Raw genomic sequence first — 11693 nt, forward strand, 5'->3', positions numbered from 1 at the left:
ATTCATACATTCAGATCTTGGGCCAGGGCTCCAAATCTGTTTTAGTCCCTGCTATACCCATACATTGTCTGTCATGTGCCTGATGTTTTCTTTGCTACCACGAAAATCACAATGTCTCTGTTGCAATCATAGGTCCTTCAGTGAAACAGCCATATAATGGACCTGCATAGGCTGAACATTTGGGATAGCTGTAACCACAATTATCACACTTTGTGGTAGATTACAATGCAACATTTGGTGTTGTGTATAAGAGGCCCTGTCACCTCTCCTGATGTGTCTGTTTCAGTAAATAACTGGAATGGTCATTTCATACAGAATCCAGAGCATCTTTTCTTAGAACTCTATGTTGTGCAGTTTCATTATTTCTCCTAGTAATTTATTAATAAATTGACAACTGGGTGTTACCATTGGGGGGGGGGGGGGGGGGGTGTCCCTACACAGACTGACCATGTCCAATCAGTGCTGACAGAGACTGAAGGGACGCATGCCCCTTTGAAAAAATTGACAACTGGGTGTTTCCATTCCACTTTTCATACATTTCTAGGAGGATTAACCCCTTCCCGACATTCGACGTATCCATATGCCAAAGTCTGGTTGGGGGGAGGGGGGAGTATGGAACGGGCTCATGGAGTGAACCCGCTCCATACGATCTGGGTGTCTGTTGTATATTACAGCCGACGCTTCAGAGTAACGAGTGGGATCGTGCTCTAATGCGATCCCGCTCATTTAACTCATTAAGTGCTGCGGTCAATAGCGACCGCGGCATTTAAATCGTTCGAAAGAGGGGGTAAAGATGGAGGTCCGCCATCTTTGTGCGATTAAGCCCTGCCGGAGGCCTGTCAACCACGATAGACGTATACATTAGGAATTAAAAATGTGTAAAATAAAGTTTTGTTTTTTTATGTACAAAACAAATAAAAATATTAGAAGTTCAAAAAAACCAAAACCTTTCCCCCCTAGAGCAGGGGTCTCAAACTCGGCCGGGTAGGTGGGCCACATATAGAAAAAATGGGAAGTTGACGGGCCGCATTACTTTCAAATTTGATACAATACAACATTTTTGTTAATCAATTAGTTATTTGAACTACTACAACACTATATTACTACTACATTACTATAATAATAGCGCTAGGTTTAAAATGAGATATTTCTCCACGTGCTTATTTCAACAATCCAGTTTAAGTGTCGCTAAATGCAGTCCGGCGGCTCAGTTAGCAGCGTTTGACAGACAAATGTCAAGATTGGGCAGCCCCTTTTTAGATGCTGCCGCAGTGATGTCAGGCTTGCCCAGAGCTGGAGTCCCGGAGCAGAGCTGCTTCTAGCACACTGCCTGGGATTCCAGCTCTGTCCATATATGGACAGAGATGTTAGGGACAACCCCGGAGCTGGAGTCCCAGGCAGAGTGCTAGTAGGCTCTTCCTGGCACTCCAGCTGTGCTCCTGACATCACTGGGACTCCTGCTCTGAGGAAGCCCCTGACATCATTGTCGATGTATGGACACCAATGTCAGAGGCTTCCCCAGAGCAGAGCCTATACTAGCGCTCTGCCCGGGACACTGGCTCTGGGGAAGCCCCAGACATCGCTGTTCATATGTGCAGAGCGATGTCGGGGAATTCCAGAGTCTCTTAGCAGAGCCGATACTAGCGGCTCTGTGTCCCGTGGGCCGCAGATGACAGCCCCAGGGGCCATGTGCTTGAGATGCCTGCCCTAGAGCATAGTAAAAAAAAAAAAAAACAATTGGTATCGCTGCATCCGTAAAAGCCTCAACTATTACAATATATCATTATTTAACCAGCACAGTATATGCCATAAAAAATAAACGCCAGAATCGCTTATTTTTTTGGTCACCACCTCCCACCAAAAAATTAAGTAATCAAAACGTTGCATGTACCTGAAAATGGTATCATTAAAAACTCCGGCTTATCAAGCAAAAAATAAGCCCTCGCACCACTAATCAACAGAAAAATAAAGTTATGCCTCAGAATTTGGCAACACAAAATAAATTATCTTTCACACTTAGGTTTTTACTTGGAAATATAGGAAAAACTATATTTGGTATCGCCGTAATCTTATTGACCCGCAGAAAAGTTAACATGTTTTAATTGCACAGTGAATTCCGTAAAAACAAAGCGCAAAAAACAATGGAGGAATTGCTGTGTTTTTGTTTTTTTTTCGTTTTCTACCCCACCGGTTTTTGTTTGTTTTTTTTCCCCCCCTTTCCTAGTACATTATATGGCACAATAAATGGTGGTACGAAAAACTACAACTCGTCCCGCAAAAATCATGCTCTCATAGGACTATATCGACGGAAAAATAAAGTTTATGGCTTTTGGAAGGTGGGGAGGAAAAACTAAAATGAAAAATGGCTGCGGCAGGAAGGGGTTAATCGAACTCTGGATTGTGCCGTTCATGTAAGACTATTATTGCCCATGAAATTACTTATGTTCCAGAATTCTTCTTACTAAAATAGACATGGCAGGAGAAGTGACCCGTTACTCTTTAAATAAATTCTTAATACATAAAATTTGCAGCAATTTTTAATGGTTAGGAGAGGGTTGTGATGTTTGGATATATGTGGACCACTAAGGGTATATTCACACTGTGCAGTCAAATGGCATTTTATTGCTGCGATTACCGCAAAACTGCCTCATTTTAACCGCACTGTGAATATACCCTTATTTGCTATACTGCAGATGGACGTGCAGTGTTTTCTTTCACACTTAAAGATTTCACACTACAAAAGCTAGATTAGATTTAAGACCGCGTACACTTTGTGAAGGCAGTCAGAAGATGCACCAAGTTTACGGTATAACTTGCACCACTCCAATTTTTCTGCCTTGTACCAGTTCATGGTTGATGCAAGTTTTGTTTTTGCGCCCAAATATTGGCGCATTTTTCACCCCTTTTCTAGACCCTTTAGAACAGTGGGTAGTGAGGTGCTGAAATCTGACTTATGCCAAAAAGTGCAATTTAGTAAATCTGCCCGATTGTGTCCAAACAACTGGAAAAGGGCTGTCTCTGGTGCAGGGGCTTCATAAATGTCATTCACCCTGAATGCCACTACTCTGACACAAACCTGTATTTGGGAGAAAAGTGGGCATTGCGTCAGAGCCACATGCCAGGTGATGTAGAAAAGTGGTTTGAGTATCCTGATAAAAGGGATGGGAAGATGCCGCCTGATGTTTTAGGCCTGGACCATATTCTTCACCAGGTTGTGTACCATGTTTAAGAATATAGTGCGCTAGGGCAGAAAGTGGCACACTGCTCAAAGTGCACCGGTATTACATCACCACTAAAAATGTGCAGCAAGTTCACTCAAACAGCTAGGGGACTTTTTAAAAAAATAAAAAAATTTAAAAAAAAAATCATGTGGTTTGCCAGGTCATGGCAGAATTGATGCAGCTTTCTTTAAATTCGTCCAAAACGTCACTTTTCTCTAGAGCTAAAAATGGCCACACTATCACCACCCCTACTCCTGGGCTAATACAGGTGGCATTGCTAAATACATACTTTATGGACATATCCAAAAAGTTTAATTTGCTATATTTTTATACCTCTTTTTAGGCTGGGTTCACAGTTTTTTGCAGGCAAAAAATCTGCCTCAAAATGCCGTTTTGAATTTTGAGGCAAATTTTGCTCTGCCTGCACGACTATTTTCGTGGCCATTGAGCGCCACGGGCAAAAAACGTAGCGAAATACGCTTTCTCTGCTTCCCATTGATGTCAATAGGAGGTCAGAGATGTAAACGGCTGAAGATAGGGCATGTCGCTTTTTCCCGTGAGCCCTTTTTCTGCTCGCAGGGAAAAAAAAAAAACTGCCTCCATTGAAATCATCGGGCGGCATTTTCGGCCCATTTTTTGGTACGTTTCCGAGTAAAACGTGTAAAAAAACATTTGTCATTCAGCCCTCTATGTAGGAGTTACACTTCTCTATATAACAGGGGAAAATGCATGTACTTAAAAAAAATAAACTACTGAGTGTAGGAAAGAGGCCTTGGAGTGCGACTGCCTTTGGGATCATCGCCACTGTGTAAAGGCCTAAAACCACAATCTGCAAGCTCTGGCTCTCCAGCTGTTTAACTACTACTCCTATCATGCCCTGACAGCCATTGTTTAACAGTAGGCGAGCTAATGGTTAAACTACTGGCCCATTGCTTGTTTCCCGCTGCTAAAGAGAAGCATTTATCTGTGTACAATAGTTAAATTAATAGACGGGCCATTCATTTCAGAGGTAACAAGTCCTGCTGAGCAAGAATCACTGTGCCCTCATATTACCTCCTTCGGTCATTATACAAGATATTTTATGAATCAAACAACCCCCCCCCCCCCCCCCCCCTTAAAGTCATTTAAAATAACCAGAATTCAGTTGGATTCTTTCAATCAGTCACTTTCAATAATTTCATCAACAGCTAGACTATAAAACTGTATCTAAAATACCAAACATCATGCAGTGTTACTTCCACTAGAGGGAGCAAAATCACCGCCTGAGTCCATGAGGTTTTAGCGATGACTTATAGAATACGGTTTGAAACTTTTTTTGTTGCCATTTTTTTAAGGTCACACAACCTCAAATGTCCCACTATGGAAGCCTCCACAACTAATGAAACTATTGCATAATTTCCATACCTGTTCAAGTCAATGGTCAGACATTGAGTGCTACTGTACGTTGAACCATAAACCGTAAAGCTACTCTGGTTATGCCTATGGGGTAACTGTGTAAAAGTGTGTCGTTTCTGTACATGTATCAACGTATGGCCTTTCATATGCCCTATGATCTTTTGCCATAGGGTTTATTTATTTCTTTTCAAACCTGCATTCAAGCCTGTAAAGAGCGCCTAATTTATTAAGCGGCTGCATCCCCTAATAAATTAGGCACATCTCTGGCTGTCTGTGGACCACGAAGGGAGACCTACATCAGCGACGAGCTGGTGTTGATTTCTGCTATAATTTGCAGCAGACTGCAGGTGCCCCTGTACCCTTCTGCTAGGCCCTGCCCACAAAAGATTGTGGTAAGCGGCGTAAATTAGTAGTCACAAATTTTTGCACAAGTTGTGACACAAACTGGCATCGAAGAGTTAACAAATTTCCCCTCATGTCTGACAATCTTGCGTATCATAGTAATGGCTTAACCTACTTGGATTAGTATATTTCGCATACCTCCCAACATCTGCAGGCCACTTTTAAGCCCTGCCTCCAAGCCACATGAGAACACCCCCTTATGCAAATCTGTATAAACCCCACCCACTTTGCAACCCGTTTGCAGAACAATCTCACAAAGACCGGAGGCAGGTGGGAGGTATGCGCTTTAACATCTTTGCCTAAGGCCAGAGCTACCTAGCTTTATAGTAGTACTACTAAGGGCTTCTCTACACGTAACGGAATTGAGTTAACAAATGTCATCCACACGCTGCGGAACAATTTAGTCCAGAAATTCACCTGTGGTGCATAATTTTAGTTCCACAGCATGTCAATTATTGCTGCATAAAGTTTTCCTGCGTTTTTTGGATGTACTGCAGAATGTGCTGCAGCATTTCTTACAGGGGGTGTAAATGACATCACAGGAAGACTACATATCACCATCACACAGTCCTTGAAAAAAAAAAAAAACGCAGCAAAAATCAGCACTATTTTGCATATTAAAAAAAACTCATTAAATAGTGCGGATTTTGCAGTGGATTGTCTGCTAGTTGATTTGTAAATGCTGTGGGAATTTTTGGCAGCAAATCTGTTACATGTGGACAAGCTGGAATTGATTAACTATTGCGTAACAGCTGCTGCCCAAATGAATACATTGAGTTGCGTGCAATCTTGTGGACTGCAGCTGACACTCAAGAATTAAAATGAAACCGTAGCACTACAAAGAGGCTCCGTGTATTCCTGGCCTCTGTGTAGGAGTGCCCCAATGTACCCTGGGAGCTTGTAATGCAAACGCCTCGTTTGTTCGTAGACATGTAGCGCTTCAGCTTCGGGTGTCAATAGTAATATATAAGATACTTAGAAAAGCGGTAAATACACTTAAGGTTTTGTTACGGAACATTGTTTGGAGAAGTGAAAGCTTTACCTTCTTTGTAATAACTCTCATAATGTAAATTATTTCTGTGAAAGGTTGTTTGCATAAAGAGAAGACAAAGCCTCTTGTTGTTACAGTAAATGGTTGGCGACCATGTCTGAGTTACGAGGGTTTGACTCTCTTATCTTGCGAACAGTCCTATACACACTCTGCTAGACCAAGAAACACCACTACTACTGATAACAGAAGCAAAGGCCTTCAGACTACGACTACAATATTTAGCCACAACTATTTTGGCAAGCATGGACAAGAATAATAAAACAGTTCCTTTTGGTCCTCTGATCTGAGAAACGTCAGTGCAACTTTTTAGAATGAGTAATTTAAATATTTAAGTACGGAGCTCCCTCAAATTATAATAGTAGTTCCAAAATGACCATCGTAACTTGAAAATAATGTAACACGAGAAAATAAGGGTATGTTCACACGGCCTATTTACGGACGTAATTCGGTCGTTTTTGCCCCGAATTTCGTCCGAAAATAGCGCCTCAATAGCGCTGACAAACATCTGCCCATTGAAAGCAATGGGCAGACGTTTGTCTGTTCACACGAGGCGTATATTTACGCGCCGCTGTCAAATGACGGCGCGTAAATAGACGCCCGCGTCAAAGAAGTGACCTGTCACTGCTTTGGGCGTAATTGGAGCCGTTATTCATTGACTCCAATGAATAGCAGCGCCAATTACGTCCGTAATGGACGCGGCGTTCAAGCGCCTGCACATGCCGCTACGTCTGAAATTACGGGGATGTTTTCAGGCTGAAACATCCCCGTAATTTCAGCCGTTACGGACGCCCTCGTGTGAACATACCCTTACTCTCAAAAAAGAAAAAAAAAGTGTTGAATAAAAAAAAAAAGAAGCAGGTCACTAATACAGACAAAGCAAGTCCTAACATATAAGGGTGTGTTCACATGGTGTTTTCAGGCGTATTTCGGGACATTTACGCCTCAAAAACGGAAGCTGAACGCCTACAAACATCTGCCTATTGAAATCAATGGGGAAAAACAGCATTTAGTTCATACGGGATGTCTTTTTATGCCGCTGTTTTAAAAAACGGAGCGTAAAAAGACGCTCTGTAAAAAGAAGTGCATGTCACTTCTTGAGGCGTTTTTTGGAACGGATTTTCCATTCAACACTATGAAAAACACCTCAAAAGAAGCTTCATTTTCAGCATCAAAAACGGCTGAAAATCAGGAGCGGTTTTCCCTTGAAAACAGCGCTGTATTAGCAGACGTTTTGACTCAGCGTGTGAACATACCCCAAGAGTCAAATCAGTGTCAGTAATTGTCAATTTCCGTTAGTTTTCCCCAACATGTGTAGTTAAGATTATTGTCACTGAGTCTCTGACCTGTTTAGGGGATATATAAATTGTCAGTCAACGCTTCACTGCCAATGTTTGTATCATAAGTATGTCGGCTTATACAAGATAAATTATACAATGGATCAAGAATATGTGTCTGGTGCTTTCACACTTTGCATTGACACAAAATAAATTAATCTAGTGTGGTAGTTAATAATGCTAAAAAAATAACCACGTATATTTATGTCCAGTTTGTACCTTAGTTACTATCTATTTTTATTTGTTTTTATATGTTTGTAAACTGGACATAGAATATCAGAGATATAGGTGGGGCCCAATAGCCGCACCTATAGAGATCTGCACAAGGTAGAAAGATTCAATCCAAGTCCCGCACGTCCAAGTTAGGTGCAAGGAATATTGTTCAAGTGCTAAGACCCTTAATTCCTATCCTACCCACTATTAGCCCTACACGTTTCTTTGCTATCTATTTCTGCCGCAAATCTTCAGGGACCACAGCAATCAATCTATTAGATCTTCTAGCATTCTAGAAGTCTAAGTGTACAATGCACTGAATGCAACAAATCGTGCTACAACGTGGACATAGTAAGCTAGCCACTGTTGGTGGCCAAACACTACATCTTATAAGGTGGAGGACACTCCCCCCACATGAGCATATTGAACCAATGGAAAGGGCCCAGCGCGTAATGCCAGTCACACCCACACAGGTGGGGGCGATTCCAGGTCAGCCAATCATAGTGCAGCATAGTGCCGCCTCCCCTGAGATGACGTGTGGGGCTGTGATTGGAGACTATGCGCTGTCAATCAGCGCATGGAGCGTCCCCAGCAGCAGTGGGCTGAAACACTGTTCCAAAATAACCTCCACGTCAGGGGAATGTGACAGGCAATGCTTTCTCTAAGTGTATATGCGCTGTGCCCACATTATGAACATTGGTAAGGGGGTCACAAAACTACGTGGGAAAGACCATCCCGGAGTTTAGGCAAAGAATTCTGGAGCACATGGGAAATATCCAAAGAAAAGAAGATACGTGTCTAGCGAGACACATGCTAGAGAAACATAATAACAACACTGAGGAAATGACTTCAAGTAATAGAGGTAATGAGATCGTCAGTACGTGGAGGGAATTTAGATAGACTCCTCCTCCAAAAGGAATGTAGATGGATCTATCTATTAAAAACAACAAATCCTGAGGGTATTAATGACTACATATCCTACACTAGCTTTATTTAACATTATACTTCACCCAGTCTGTTTATCTTCATCTCTGATCCACCCATTGATCTGAGCTACTGCTAGGATTTTTGTAACATGATTTTGTTATTTGCGCCTATCATTATAAATCTAGAGCATCATAGCCTTTATTTTATGATATACCTGCTCACACCTTATGTTACCCCCTTACCAATGTTCATAATGTGGGCACAGCGCATATACACTCAGAGAAAGCATTGCCTGTCACATTCCCCTGACGTGGAGGGGTTTTTGGAACAGTGTTTCAGCCCACTGCTGCTGGGGACGCTCCATGCACTGATTGACAGCGCATAGTCTCCAATCACAGCCCCACACGTCATCTCAGGGGAGGCGGCACTATGCTGCACTATGATTGGCTGACCTGGACGCGCCACCACCTTTGTGGGTGTGACTGGCATTACGCGCTGGGCCCTTTCCATTGGTTCAATATGCTCATGTGGGGGGAGTGTCCTCCACCTTATAAGATGTAGTGTTTGGCCACCAATAGTGGCTAGCTTACTATGTCCACGTTGTAGCACGATTTGGTGCATTCAGTGCATTGTACACTTAGACTTCTTGAATGCTTGAAGATCTAATAGATTGATTGCTGTGGCCCCTGAAGATTTGCAGCAGAAATAGATAGCAAAGAAATGTGTAGGGCTAATAGTGGGTAGGATAGGAATGAAAGGAAGGCTGTCGCGAAAAAACATTTTTTTAGATCAATTTGCTTTTAGTGTTTTATTAAAAAAAAGTTATTTATTTGTGTGTTTGTTTTACTTTTTCTAACTTTTACTTCTCTATGGGGGCTGCCATTTTTTTTTCATCTCTGTATGTGTCGATTAACGACATACAGAGATGGAATACGGCACATACATCCCCATAGAGAATGCGAATGGGAGCCGTTTGCATTCACTATGGTGTACGCCGTCTGTATGGGAACGGCGCATGCGCCGCTCCCACACAGTCCAAATGGAAGGTCTTCGGCCGAGCGACATCCGGCGCGATTTTCTTGTGGACCGGAAGCCGCGGCCGGACAGTAAGATGACTACTTCTGGTCGCGACATGTGTTCTGAAGCAAGCACTAGGAGCGGAGGGAGCGGCGGCGGCAGGAGCAGGTAAGTTATGTCTGTGTATGTTCGTGTTTTAGTGTGTGATTACCACTGGATGTAATCCTACTACACTGTGTTAGCTCAAAAAATGGCGGCACACAGTGTAGGAGGTTTGAACATTGAATCCCCTCCTTTCTCCTGGCACTAGCCAGGATAAAGGAGGGGGGATTCGGTGAGCACACTAGAGCGTGTGTGTTTACACCAAATTTGCAGCATAAAGCAATGTGGTTGCTTTACCACATGCCAATGCTGCAATTTTGGGAATTGCTCCCTCTAGTGACCAGCACAGGGAAATGTTATAAATTAGAATCGAATTTATAATATTTCCTGACTTGTGAAAAAATTATAACAATGTCTAATCATGTATACACTAACTGTTTAAGGGTATGTTCACACGAGGTCATTACGTCCGAGCTCCTAGCATCATAGTTATGTACGACGCTAGGAGTCCCTGCCTCGCTGCTGGACAACTGTCCCGTACTGTAATCATGTTCGGTCCGGTACTTGCGGCCGAAATACGTCCGTCAATTACGGACGTAATGACCTCGTGTGAACATACCCTAAGGGTCTTGGCACTTGAACAATATTCCTTGCACCTAACTTGGATGTGCGGGACTTGGATTGAATCTTTCTACCTTGTGCAGAGCTCTATAGATGTGGCTATTGGGCCCCACCTATATCTCTGATATTCTATGTCCAGTTTACAAACATATATAAAAATAGATAGTAACTAAGGTACAAACTGGATATAAATATATGTTATATGTTATTTTTTTAGCATTATTAACTACCACACTAGATTAATTTATTTTGTCTCAATGCAAAGTGCAAAAGCACTAGACACATATTCTTGATACATTGTATCATTTATCTTGTATAAGCCGACATACTTATGATACAAACATTGGCAGTGAAGCGTTGACTGACAATTTATATATCCCCTAAACAGGTCGAGTCAGAAAGAACTAAAATAAATAAAATAGGAATTAAAAAGTCCTGTACACAGGGGCATATCCAGGGGGAAGAGGCGCTGGGTCATTGGGACCCCTGTTTTCACAATCTGTGGATAGGTGATCATTTATGATTTTGGGAATACCCTTTAAGATATATTGCAATTAATATATTTTTAAGTTATATAATTACTTTCACTTCATGTAAATAAATAGGTTGGTTGCGGTACCAGGCCTCTAAACATTACAATCAAAAAACATTTATCTGACTCTATAAAGAGCAAAAGCTTCCAACCCGTCTGATGTGTACACTTATTTCAATGCCATGGTCGTGATTTTCAAATTTTTATTCTTTGGCATTGAAGTGGTGAAAACCCCTTTTAAATGGGTGTGATCATCGGAGTTCTCTGCTGAATCGGGAAGCCTATAGGGATTTTTGTTCTCAATACAAGATATCCAATGGGCCTTAAACACCGCCGTGACCTTATATATCATTACCAATAATAGTCTTACAGTCCAATTTTTAAGATTTGTTTCCTTCTTTTAGGCTTTTGCATACTTCCTTACACAAGATTGTAAATGCTTTAGGTTTAATCTATATGATGTGAGATCATCTGACATGCTATGATATGTTGAACTAAATAATATGATTGAATTTTTTCTGACGTGATGTATTTAAATACGTGTGTGGTTTTATATTATGACTAAGAACCATGATCTAAAGGAGATAGTCAGGGATCATTACCATGTATATTGTTTGCAAAAATATTATCCTCACACATATGTATATACATTTCAGTTCTTTGTGTAATATACTGATATATAATAAGTTCTTTGTTCATGTCGGACACACCTATGGAAGACACCGCCCCCTGGAATGCAAGAAGAGTGAGTCTGAGAACTTGCAGCTGAGAAGCCGTTGGGGGCTTGGGCACTCCCACATCCCTAGGAAGGAGGCATGTGTCTTTTCCTGTGTTTCTTTGTTCTGAATAAAGTCAGTTCGCTTCCTGCTGGACTGAGG

General features: G+C 41.9%; 1 long non-coding RNA gene across 2 annotated transcripts in view; it reads right to left on the reverse strand.

Annotated features, from left to right (window-relative positions):
• The window catches only part of LOC142665768 (uncharacterized), a 98341-nt gene that overhangs the window by 17332 nt on the left and 69316 nt on the right, over positions 1 to 11693 (reverse strand). The gene's annotated exons all lie outside the window — the stretch shown is intronic.

This window comes from Rhinoderma darwinii, chromosome 13 (genome assembly GCF_050947455.1).
Source record: "Rhinoderma darwinii isolate aRhiDar2 chromosome 13, aRhiDar2.hap1, whole genome shotgun sequence".
Taxonomy (NCBI): domain Eukaryota; kingdom Metazoa; phylum Chordata; class Amphibia; order Anura; family Rhinodermatidae; genus Rhinoderma; species Rhinoderma darwinii.